The following is a 12,492-nucleotide window of genomic DNA, read 5'->3' as shown; positions in this document are numbered from 1 at the left end:
TTTCTGCATTTTCAGATTCTGTTCTTTCAAGTGTAGGAGTCTGAATATACAGTTTAGATAATAGCTATTTTACTTCTAGTTGACTTCCATTAGGGAAATTACAAATTGGCAGAAATAATTTTTCTAAAACAATTTTTATTTATTTTGCTGATTTGAAAAAATTAATTTAACCCATAGTTCCAGTTCCGGAGTAAATTGCATGTGCAGTGCTAATTTTAAAGGCAGAAGTTTTTAGAGCACCCCTCTTTTATCCCCTTCTGGACACCAGACTTTTCAATTTATGCTTAGGGATTTTTGCATTTTAGGGATTGTTACACCATTTAGTTAATGGTGAGCACAATCCTTTTCTGACTTTACTTGTTCTTTAACTATATATTACTTTTTGACATATGCACAGCCAGATTTTGTGTGCTAGTGCTCTGCTTCAGTCCACCACCTTCTTTAATGAATTTTGAGGGAGAAAAGAAATAGGACAGTTAGTCTTATGATTTTATCATGACTCCCATAGTACAGGACTTTTGTATTTAAAACCATAGGCCTTGGATTCTGGTGATGATGTCAGATTTCATTTTTGAATGAAAAAAATCTGAAGAAAAATTTCAGGATATGAGGCAGACCCCAGAAACCGGAGGAAACAGGAAAAAAATCTGGACTTTTTTGTTCTTTTGTTTATCATATTATTTTTTATTTTATTCATCACATTCTTTTTAAAATTCAGCTTTGATTATTTGGGAGCATTTGAACAGGGCAGAAGCATATAAATACACAGAGCTGGCCCTTCTCTGTTGCTGTGGGGATACAGCCCTGTCACGGCCACCAGAGAGAACAGAGGGAAGCAGCTAGACATGAGAGCCCACTGAGTTGCAGTTCCTCTACCAGGCTGGTTGCAGAAGGGTGCAGCTACTGCAACACCCTGTTGTTTTTCACAGCTCTGGCCACTCACACCTTACAATGCAGTCTGGTTTCTCTTAATTTTGGAGCATGTTGACAACCTTCCCAACCCTTGGATCAATATCAGTGAGTCATTCAGTATGAAAAAATACCCAGTTGCAGTTGTCTGTATTTCCAGGGTAGGTGCAACAAAAGGAGGAGCTGTGATCACCTGGTCTGTATTTCTCAGGCATCTTTGTCCCAGGAGTCCCACAGCAGAGCCTGGACCAGCACATGTTTCTTTGCTGAGTGCTCAAGCTTCACTGCCAGGAAGGGACAAGATGATCTCATGAAACGAAAGCTGATGCCAAAAATGAAATTCACCAAGAGAGCTTCAGTGCTGCAGGGACATGATAGGCCTCTGTTGCAGAGCAGCATATTTGTCTGTTTCTGGGTGCTGCTCATCCTGCACAGGTAGTGTCCTTTGGAAAGTAGCAATGCGCAAAATACAGACTGCCTGCAGCAGGTAGTCTCCATTTGACTTCATTCCAGGCTGTGTCTGTCACCCTGCACTTTCTTACAGTCCTGAGGAATAGGGGTAATTTTTGCCTAACATTATAAGGTAAAAATTAATCAAGTTGGTCCCTGTGTGCAGAAGAAGGATTGCCCAAGACAAACACTCTGTGAGCATTTCCATCGCTTTTGAAAGGCTTTTATATTTGAGTGGCTTTTATATTGAGTGACTACAAAAAAAGGGCTGCTGTCGTGTTTTCTTAGCCAGCTAAGCCCTGAGGCTGGGGATTTTCCATCAACTCCCAAAGCTTGCAGAGCTGAAAATTTATAAGCAGCTCATTTTCCTATAAAAGACACTATGACCTCAGCAGCCAGAATTCAGAGGAGCAAAACTGATGAATCTCGGGGAAATCCAGGCTGGGAAGAAAAACCTTTCTGTCCAAGCTGGACTTGTTATTCTTGGCATTCATTGTTAGTTGTGATTGTAAGGTTTAACAAGGCACTCACTTTGGACTCTTCAGATGCTGAAAACTAAAAAAACTTTATAGGCTGAAAGACAAGCAAGTATGAGGTTGAGATTACAAGAAGGTATATAAAATACATTTACTTCTTGTCCTGAATCTACTTTTTGTTTTATTCTGGAGATATTTTATTGGCAGAATAAGTATATAAAGATATTTGAAGTTATCTGTTATAATTTTGACTAAATAAATTTGTAGTTTGACTGCGTGTTTTAATCCCTGATTGCAATCACCATTTAAAATGTATGTGTGTCTTTACAGTTGTTCATCAAGTCACAGGTATGTCAAAAATGGATGTTGTATAGATCAGCGGTGTATTTCCATTAGTTGCCTTTCACTTTTTTTTTAACTGGGCAAGAGATTTTTCTCCCAGACCATAGCCTTCTGAGTCTCAAATATTTTTCCCAATAATGTGGTCACTTATTTCCTTTACTCAACTAATAAAATATAATAGGGAGTAAAAGCATTTTATGGAAATTAGATACTTTTTCTCCTGCTGCTCATTCTGATACTTAATAAACCTGCATTTTTTTTGTTTTCCAATCAGATGGATGAAATTCTGTCAAAGGCAGAAGGCTTCCACTTGAAAAGTGTGGGATTTTAATTCATTAAATTTCAGAATTTGAAAGAAAAGCTTATACATTTCCTCATTTAGTGTTGAGGTGAACCAACAGAATCACTTTTTCCCCCAGGATGTAACTTTTGTTGCAGTCCTATCTGTCCTTGAAGTCCATTTATGTCCACTCGAAAAAGGAAGATATCATGCTCTCTGCAAAATATTTGCATTTCATCACACATAGCAGATCACACAGAATGTTGTTCTGTGACCCAGATTATTCAGTAAAATATTTTCACTGAAGTCCAAATGCTGGAAATGCAACTGCAAGAAAGAACAGCTTTGACTCTGATCTCTGTTTTGTGGATAGCGCAAGCGTTTTACCACCTGGAAATAACGGCACATGAAATATACTTCAGGGTAAATAGCAGATGTTACAAGGACATCTGAGCAAAAAAGATACAAAGTATGCATTTCAACTTCTTAATAGGAGTCACGACAGTATGAAACATGCACTCTCAATGAAGTGTCCAGTGTCAAAATTAAGGTGAAGCCTTCATTAAAGGCTTTAAATTGCTTAAATTTGTCAGGTAGACTTCAGATAAGAACACTGCTCTTCCTCAGCAGACCACTGAAGTACACTGTCTACATCAAGCCCAGCTATGGGCTTCAGTCACAGAGCACACTTTATGAAAGATAAGTGAAATTAAACACATGTTCAAACATTCTTTGCAGTTAGAATTATTACTCAAGGTGAAAAAACTCAATGTGGTGCTTTTACTGCAGTGTAGTCTCCATGGCATTGCCACATTCAGTTTGATACATTCATATACATTTGATAATACATCTGTATCAGAAATTCATATAGTGTTTTGTCACCAGAACACTAATTTAAATCTGTAACACATAAATGACAAATAGTAATTTTTATTTAATGATTGAGTTATGCTTTTAAGACTCGACAAACTAGGTTCTATGGGTGTTGATTTTATATACAGAAACCTGCATGGGTAGTACTTAAGCTGAACGGGAGAAAAAAAGGTAATCCATTCTGAAAACCTCCCTGTCATGACCCTATGCATGGAAGTGGGATTTGACCTTGGATTGATTTCTTTGTGTTAGTGAAAGTTCTGGCTAAATGAGAAATACATCCCAGGGAAGTAAGAATAAAATGAGAAATTTTAAATCTAAGAAATACTTAAGTATGAGAAAGTTAGAAATAAATAACTTTGTAGCCAAAAGTATTTCATAAACCCTGCTTCTAATTTTCTTGAATTCATCACCAAGCAAGTTGCATCTTTATTCAGAAACATGTTTGTGTAAAAATGCAGTTAGCCCTGAGCACGAACTCAACTAAGGATGAATTTTGGGAGAAAATTATCAGGAATACAGACACCCACAGTAAGCATTGGTTAAGACAAAGTAGTATTTATTGCAGTTACAGTGTGATGAGCCATGTTGGTTTTTAGCTGTGTGTAACATCTTCACTGCTCTTGCCAACACCTGTCTCTCAGCAATTAAAGCTGTTGGTGTTTTTAGACTTACATTTGAGAAAAGTTTAGCAGTTTGTGTCCTGCAGGACTATGTGGTTGTCTTTGCAAGTCTGCAGATCGGCCACAGGCAGGAGGCCTGGAGGGCCTGTTATGCCAGGAGCCATCAGAACTCTGAATATATGCATGCCCCTCGTGATTCTGTGTGTGACTGGGGCAGTATTGACTTGCATGGCAATCCGCACCCAGCAGGAGTTCACCTGCTTAATGTTGTCCCTCCCTTTCCTACATCATTTGTACTCTGGCTACTGAATTCCACCAGGGAGCTGCTTTCCCCCTGCATCCCACTGGAGATGAATATGAGGGCTAGGATGCAGAAAGCTTGATCTTTCAGCTACTCTTGGATAGTTAATGTCCCAAAGCCTTTTTGTTCTGAGCCTGTGCAGCTTGATTATCATCTGTTGGGAGAAGCCTTTCCCAGCAAAAATGCCACTGAGGTTCATGAAGTTTGTTAGTTTTGGTTTTGACAGGTTTTTTGCTGGGGAGCTCCTCAATGTCTCAGACTTCTCTGCATCTGTTTTACAAGCACAGGGTAGACCAGCAAAAAGTTGACCCTAACAGACATTTAAAATTTTATCAGAGATAAAATAATAATAATTATTTAATAATAAAAACCCAGTTGGTAATATTATTAAGTATTCTGTAATGTTCTTAAAATATTTTTTGTCAGCATTAGCTTGTAAATAAACTTCTAAATAGGCTTCTCATGTTCTACAAGGTTAGCTGGGGAAAAAAATATAAGATTCTTTTTTCTCAGTGGAAGATGTTTAATTAATATACCCATTTTAATTTAGATATATATATTCTATATAGTAAAGTTCATCATTTTTGAGTAATATAAAAACTAGGATTATGTGAGTAGACAATTCTGGGAACATATTTCCATCATTAATCAAGAGCTGTAATGTATTTTATGATAATTTTTTAGAGCTCTCCCTTTCTCACTTGCCCTTAAGCTAGTTTTCTTTCGATTTGTTGGACGGAAGTGAGAACACCTTTCATTACCCTCTGCTTTCTTGGTTAAGGATGCTGAAGGGACCTCTGCTTACTGGGACAATATCTGAGGGACACAAGGAGAGACAGGCAGTCCTTGAGCTCAGTAGCATGTGGCAATCAGTTGTAGTGGCTTTCTCAGCCTGTGATTGAGCAGAACATCCCACAGAGGATGGGCTATTGATCTTCAAAGATCAGAATGTGGAGTGAATTATGAGCCATACAGCTCTGGTATGAGTGGAGCACTGGATTGGTCTTATCTCTAGTCCACCCATGCCCATAATAATTGAAGACTATTTGCAGATTGAGGGGGACTTACTGGGATTGAAGTACAAAACTCCTGAAGGAGAAAATGCATGTCAAATAAGCTAAATCAAAATGCTGCAAAGAGGTCTGAAATTCTTAAAAGTTCTCTGGATGAAACATTGTGCCGTACCTATGGCTAGCAACTTGCCTGTTAGCTCTGGGGGCCAATTTAACAACTAAATGGAAAACGTATTGCATGGGGGCATTTTTTGCATTTATAAAAAATATGTGGTGTGTGCATATCAATTATTTCCTGTTTCTCTATATTGCAACATATCTCTGTATATCTAATATTATTTATAATAATACTCTAATACTAATACTCCCTATAGGGATTTTTTTTTTTAAATTTCTGCAGTTGAGGGAATCTAAATTCCATTTTCAGGGGTCAGCTAGTCTGCTGAAACAGCATTCAGGTGCTAAATAAAACTAAGCAACTGGTTTTCTAAGGAGCCCTAAACAGCTTCAAAGTGTAAAATCTGGTCAATAGAATTCAGAGGTTTAGTCAGCTTAGTACTTTGGCAAATTCCAGTAAATTATTGCTTCAACTTTAGCTACCTAAATGCCTTTGAAAATTAGTTGTTGGAAACTGCTGAAAGTTAGTAGTTGTACAGGCTGCAGGAAAAAGCTGCAAGACGCTTTGAGCAGCTCTGAGTTGTATTGGACAGTTGGAATCAGAGTTAAGAAGATGGGAAGGAAGCAGAGCTGTTTTCATAGATGCCTTCTTTCCTCCTCCCACCTCAGTTTATTTTCCATTGAAATGGATAAAAGGAATGGAAAATGGAGTGGCTGTCTCTATCATGTTGCTATTTATTCCCAAGACTGGATAGAAACTAAATCTTACTTCAAGCAATCTCCAGCAATCTCCAGTTTATGTAATTTTTAAGGAAAGACAGATTTGACAGAATTTCCTACTGCCATTACAAATACTTCCTTGAGCCAAAGTTTCAGCTAGAAGCTTTCTGAAATTTAACTATTCCCACACAGCAATTCTTATTTCTGAATGTTGCTGATGATTTCTTTAGATGGTTTGGTTTTGGTTTCTTAGGCTTTCTTTCAAGGATGTACTTTTTTTTTTTTTTTTTTTTTTTTTTTTTGGTGCCCACAGCTTGGAAGGCCTGTGGCTGCCTTAACAAAAAAACCCCAAGAAATATCTGGAAACAATACCCACCAAGTGCAACATGTTCCACACAAAGTAAGAACATCAAAAGGGAGAAACAAATGGAAAAGAAACAAGAACCTCAGCTTTAGCTTTTGGCAAAGAAAACCCAATAATTACATCTCTGATTTGTTCCAACCACTTTGCAGAAAGACATGATTTATCTTGTCCCTGTTTTATTCTCATCAGAAGAAAAGCAACAGCTTTGCTGTATTTGCAGTCTCCACTCAAGGGAGTTGAGACTGAAATAGCAATGGGATTGCCTTTGGACAGAAATGCATTGACCTGCCCTATGTAGGAAAGCTTGAAAAGCTCCTTTTTGGGTGGTAAAGAGCAAGAGAAAAGCTTATAGGCTAATTCTCCAAACTCTGATTTGGAAGTACCCTGTTACACGGTGTGGTGTTCTAAGCGCTTTGTGATGCTTTGGTCCATGAAGTTCACGTGTGCAATGGCAGGTGTGCAAAGAAATCAGGTGAGAATGAAATTATTTGTGTTATAATTGTCCTGAAATGCCAATGTCCTGCTTATGTTGATAGTAAATTCTCGCTTCATTTTGCATACTTTATCCGCTCAGTTCAGAAATGGACGGAATTGCTACAGTGGATGGCAGTGGTAACTCTTCTAGTACCTGAAAATGGCAGTACCTATTAGGAACCTTTCTTCAAAATGAGCATCCAATAAGCCTTGTGTGTTTCTTTCAAGTCTTCTAACACCTAAAGATTGTCTTATGCTCTGTGACATATTAATGTCCTTTTGTAAATACTAACCCTGTCTAATAAACAAACAGATAATCCCTGAATACTATGTAACACCTTCCCTGACATTAACAGCTACATACTTATATCCTTCTATGGCTGAAACACTCATGACCAGGAGAGCAAAGGAGAAGAGAGATCAGAAGCAGCTGTAAGGCCAGAGAGTCACAGATCACCCCCAGCCGTTGCAGCGGAGAGCTGGTGCTCATGTGTCCTGGCCTGTAATGATGTGTTAGGAAGATCAGGGATGATAAGTGTCTTGCACTCAGTGCAATCACAGGGTCAAGCCTTTAGTTCTGCCCCAAGGGCTCTGGACCCCCACAGCATTCACAAAGTGCCTGGAAAAGCACACCCCATCTGTAGCAGGACAAGCAGAGGCAAGTTTGCAGCCCCTCAACTTCAGCAGCCCAGGGCTGACCACAGGTGTGAACTGCCTGTGACCAAGTCACATCAGTTCTGTGGCCACTGCTGGGCCGGGTGAATTAGTGGGCTGGACTCCTTCAGATGCCGTAGCCAGTCTCAGCATGAAGCTCAAAAGCTCTGTGCTCAACTCATCCTGGCAGGAAAGGGCCTTTTGGCCTTGTGCCCATCCCTAAGAGGAGACATTGGTGCATTTTTTCAGTGAGGGGTAGTTTCAAACACAGTAAATCACAGTTCTCATTCCTGAAGATGTGGTATAGGAGCACAGACTTAAGACTCAAATTCACAGAGAACTTCTTGGAAAACACATTTCCTTTTTGTCTTAGCTTTTTTACCTGAAGAGGAAGATGACTATTTCCCAACTTGCTAAAGACTTTTGCATTATGCATTCTAATGTAGCACATATCCTTGCTGGAAATGGTTTCCCACATTTACCACGAGGTTGAATAGCACTTAAAGGTACCGTTTTTTGCCTTTTTCATGGCAGCATTTTAGCAAACCCTGAAATTGTACCACACTAAAGAGTAAACACGGTGCAAAACGGAGTATATCTTTCAGAAATCATAGAATCATTAAGATTGGAAAAAACATGCAAGATGGTGAAGTCTAACTTCTTATTGAATGAGGAAGATGAGAAGATTCAACTTTTTGTTGCAGTGATAGCTTTCCTCTAGAGGCCCAATCCAGAATTGATTTCCCATTTTAACCAACATGAGTCTTTCCTGCCTATTGATCTCTGTGTGTTTTGAGATTGGCCTCAACATCTAAAACAGGGCTGTGGTAAATGGCAGCATTAAACAAACTGGTAAGAGATTTATTCTGGACTGGTAGGTTTCTTTTTTTTTGACTGCAAGACAGAGTGTTTTCAAGACAGAGCAAAGCACACAGGTGTTCCCTGCTCCTGCAGAAGACATCTTTGCTGTCTCAACTTTGCAGCTTGTGTTTATTGACAGAATATGACTCAGAAATACATACAACACTTTCTGTGGGAAAAACACAGAAAAGAGTTGTGTGTTTTTTATAAGAATGGAGAGAAACTGTACAGAGAAATGCTTGGTTGTTTTTTTTTTTGGCTCCTCTTGGGAAGGAGTTCCTTCTTCTGTGTACCATAGTTATTTTTCATCATATAGAAAGGACTGTGCCCACCCACAGCGAGCTCTTGGCCTCATCAGACCAGTCATACATCCCATCTAAATGTGAAAAGCTTTTAAGCTTTTAAGTCTGTGAAAGCTTTTAAGAAACATTGTTATGCTTTCTGTGGTGTTTCTCTATGGGTATACTGTATACAATCATGCATGTTAAAATCCACACTGTTCATTAAAGCATCTCAAGAGATGAGTTTAAGAAAGAACAATTATTTGAATGGAAGTTTGGTCTCAGGAAAGATATCAATCCTGGATTTAAATCTTTCTTAGATCTTGATGCTCTTGTAATAAGGAAAGGAATTCCTGGTTCACAGGCTAGGTTATAAACTCTCCATTGTCACAAGCTGCCCATTATTCCCTACTCTGCTTTCTGGCTGAAATTCTGAGAGGCTGTGTCTGTGCAGACCTGGACTTTTGAGTTTTGCATGGCATATTAGCTCTCTGGGTAGTCAGTCTAAGGCAGCCGTAGATCAAAGCCTATTTGAACATATTCAAACCAAACCCAGATACTACTGTTCTTTGTATTTGGAATTAGTTTTTGAGTTATTGCTTTTAAATAAATGAGCCATTTAATACTGTGCAAGCTAAGCATTTCTTCATTCTGATACACTTGAATTATTGAGACTCTTTGTGTGTGTTAAGTTGTGCAAGCTGTAAGAGGACTGTAAGTAAAATCACACTTTTGAACAGTTATTGTGATCTAGAGAAAGTTGATAGTTTGATCCACATGACGCAATAGTTTTTTTCTCCCTGCCTCTTCAACCCAATGAAAGGTGTGAGAGCAAAGCATGAGAGAAAAATAATGTAAAGACTTAGGAAATGAACCCTGCAGATGAATGCAAAAATATGAAGTATACTATTACATTTTATAGCAAAATTATGGAACAAAGGAAAGTCAATAAGAACTCTAACATTTTGCTTGTAGCCTTTAACAGGCAGCTGCTCCATATGGGCAGAACACTGTATATGTCCTTAGGCTTGGCTACAGGGAATAATGCCCATGCTACAAATATGGAGAAAAATTCTTATCTTTAGGTGCTGTTTAAGCCAGCAAGCACATTAAGGTTGGTCTTGGTGTCATAAATATAAACTGCAAGAAAAAATTAGTGAGAAAACGAATTAGACTGGACAAAACTGAACCAATGTCAGAAAGATGAAGAAGATATAATTCATTCTCAGACAATAGGGAAAGGAAAATACAAAATCCTTTGACTCACACCCAAGGCATAACCAGAGAGGGCTCTGGTAAGAAGTGGCACTCTGGGAGATAGCAAAGCATACAAATAGATCTCCCACTCCCAAACAAAAGGAAGGAAGGAGAGAATGAGGGAGGGAAAAGGAAATAAAAGATAAGCAAGACAAAGAGTAGGCCTGTTGTCAATTTCCTCTGATGAAGCCAATGTTTTCCAGCTGTACTTCTCCAAACTTAACACAATTACAATCACTACCTACCTTGTTCTCCATGGTTTCAGGACCAGGATTAAGACAGCAAAGGATTTAGGCAAGTAGTCTTTGCTTTTGGTACACTACCTGACTTGTTAAACACACAGTGTTTGATTAAGGATTTTCTAATTGCCTTTCACCAGGCCAGTGGGTTCATTAAGTTTCCCAAATTTGCTATGTTTCATCCCAACAGCTGACTAGGCTGGTCAGGTTGAGAAGGGAATTTACCCACACTCCTCTGTACCCCAAGGGAAGAGAACTGGAGGCTGGTGTGGCAGGGCCTTGTAACTGTGGCTTTAACAGTTTGTTGGCTTGGTTTTATAGCTTTTAAACTGATGTTTATTGCTTCTCTATATGCTCACTAGGGAAGTCTTCTTGAATCCCTGATAGCACTGCATTATGGTCATAATTATAAATGGCTCAGACCTTTTGAGGAGTGTGAAAGGATCAATAGAATACAAGATGAAAAACAAAAACTTCTTCTAGGTCAGTCTTTATCTCTTTATCAGTCTGTATCACCCACTTCCAGGCCCCAGCTTCTACTTATGCTGCTGGAGATACAAGGATGTAGATTGCTAGGATGCTGGGAGAAGGGAAATGTAACAGCAGTGCTTGTGATTATCAACGGGCCTGGGTATTTAAGAGGTGTCCTAATTTACACTGGCTGCTGAAAACCTGAGGAACTATTCTTCAGATTTTCTTTTATTAGGAATATTGATATAACAGCACCATCCTTACTGAAGATGAGATGGCCCATCATAATCAAAATGCTGAGTTCTAACACAAAAATACTGTTGCATGCAAAACTTTTGCTATTCCAAAGGCTTGGTATATGGAGAAGTCTTTGCAGTAACATAGGAATTAAAATGCAGAATCCCTCTTTCATTATTATCATTTTGCTCAGCCTGGGAGAGATTTTCAGAGCAATTTCTTATAAGTCACAGAATTCAGATCAGAATGTAAAGTTTGTCAACTGGGAGTCCACACTGGTAGAATGAGGAAAATAATCAGTGGAGCAAGGTGCTCCACTGTGTGCCCGGATCCTTCACACTTCTATGTAAGACTGGCAACCAGTTCTGCATCCGGTGGGAGCCTTGACAGGGTGGTTCCTCCATCAATAATGCAAAGTGAGATAGGAAGGTCTTGCAGCCTTTACCAACCACCTTATACAGCCAGAATAATACAGCCTTTACTGAATTATTTCATCTTCAGTAAAAGTCCTTCCCTTCCAGAGCTCCAATAGTAGCTGAGATTTTAAATGCACAGAAGTAAAGCTGTTCAAAAATAGAATTTTCCTCCCATGGGAGATTTCAGCATTTTGAGATTATTTGCTGCTTTAAAATATCAGAGAAAGCCAAGGGAACTTGGTTCAATTTTGTCTCAAGTTTCAACTTGAACTATTGAAACAGAAAAAAAAAATCTTCAATAAAATTTAAACAAGTTAATATTTTAAAATTAATTTTTTTTGGAAAATATTTCAATTTGTAAAAATAATTCAAAAATATGGGTAAGAGTGTTTTCCTGTGTGCCTATCTGGGGGAGGGGAAGGATTTTCCCACTTTGGAATATTAAATTTATTTATTTGTTTTAGAAAGTGAAAAGGTAACTGAAAATCACCAAAAAATCAAAACTTTATTTTACATCATTAATATTTTTCAGTTAATTTTTTACTAGCTTTATGCTGGAATAAATGTCATTGGAATCAAAATTTTGAATGTCCAGACTAATATTTAATTAATATTACTATATTTTCTTTCATTCCTACACCTGTTTCCATTCATTTTCTTGTTGAACTTATCTGATAAGGAATTCCAAAAGACAAAAAGTTGTATGTTACTGCAAATCATATCCAACGAGTCCAAACCTTCTAAGATTAAAGGGTGAAACTCCACTGAAGTCAATGGAGCTTTAAGTATTGGCACCACCAGAAAATTTGTCCTGTGGAATGCACTTGCACTGTCATATTTTGAATGCTCTTCATTCTCATGACAGACATTACTAAAGGAGTCTCTTTTCAAACACTTATGCATTTATTATTTTAAAAACCCATTTGGTCAGAGAGGTCAAAAGCTCTTCTCAACAACATAGGGAGTCCATGGAAATTTCAGCATCCTGAAGTACCACAGGTATCCAACAACATTAAAATATTAATGATTTTTTTAGCTTTTCTTTTTAACCATGCTTTGTTTTTGCCATGAAACAAAAGTGGTAGAATCTAATTATTTTTCGATTGGAAGGGCAAGCACTCCAGCGGGAAAAAT

The 12,492-nt window shown here is 38.2% G+C and overlaps 1 protein-coding gene across 4 annotated transcripts in view; it reads left to right on the top strand.

Annotated features, from left to right (window-relative positions):
* NTRK2 (neurotrophic receptor tyrosine kinase 2) overlaps positions 1-12,492 on the top strand; it is a 195,924-nt gene that overhangs the window by 120,978 nt on the left and 62,454 nt on the right. The window lies entirely within an intron of this gene.

This window comes from Motacilla alba, chromosome Z, assembly GCF_015832195.1.
Source record: "Motacilla alba alba isolate MOTALB_02 chromosome Z, Motacilla_alba_V1.0_pri, whole genome shotgun sequence".
In the NCBI taxonomy this organism is placed as follows: Eukaryota; Metazoa; Chordata; class Aves; order Passeriformes; family Motacillidae; genus Motacilla; species Motacilla alba.
The sequence above is the reverse complement of the archived record's forward strand: the minus strand, read 5'-3'. Positions and strand labels throughout refer to the sequence as shown.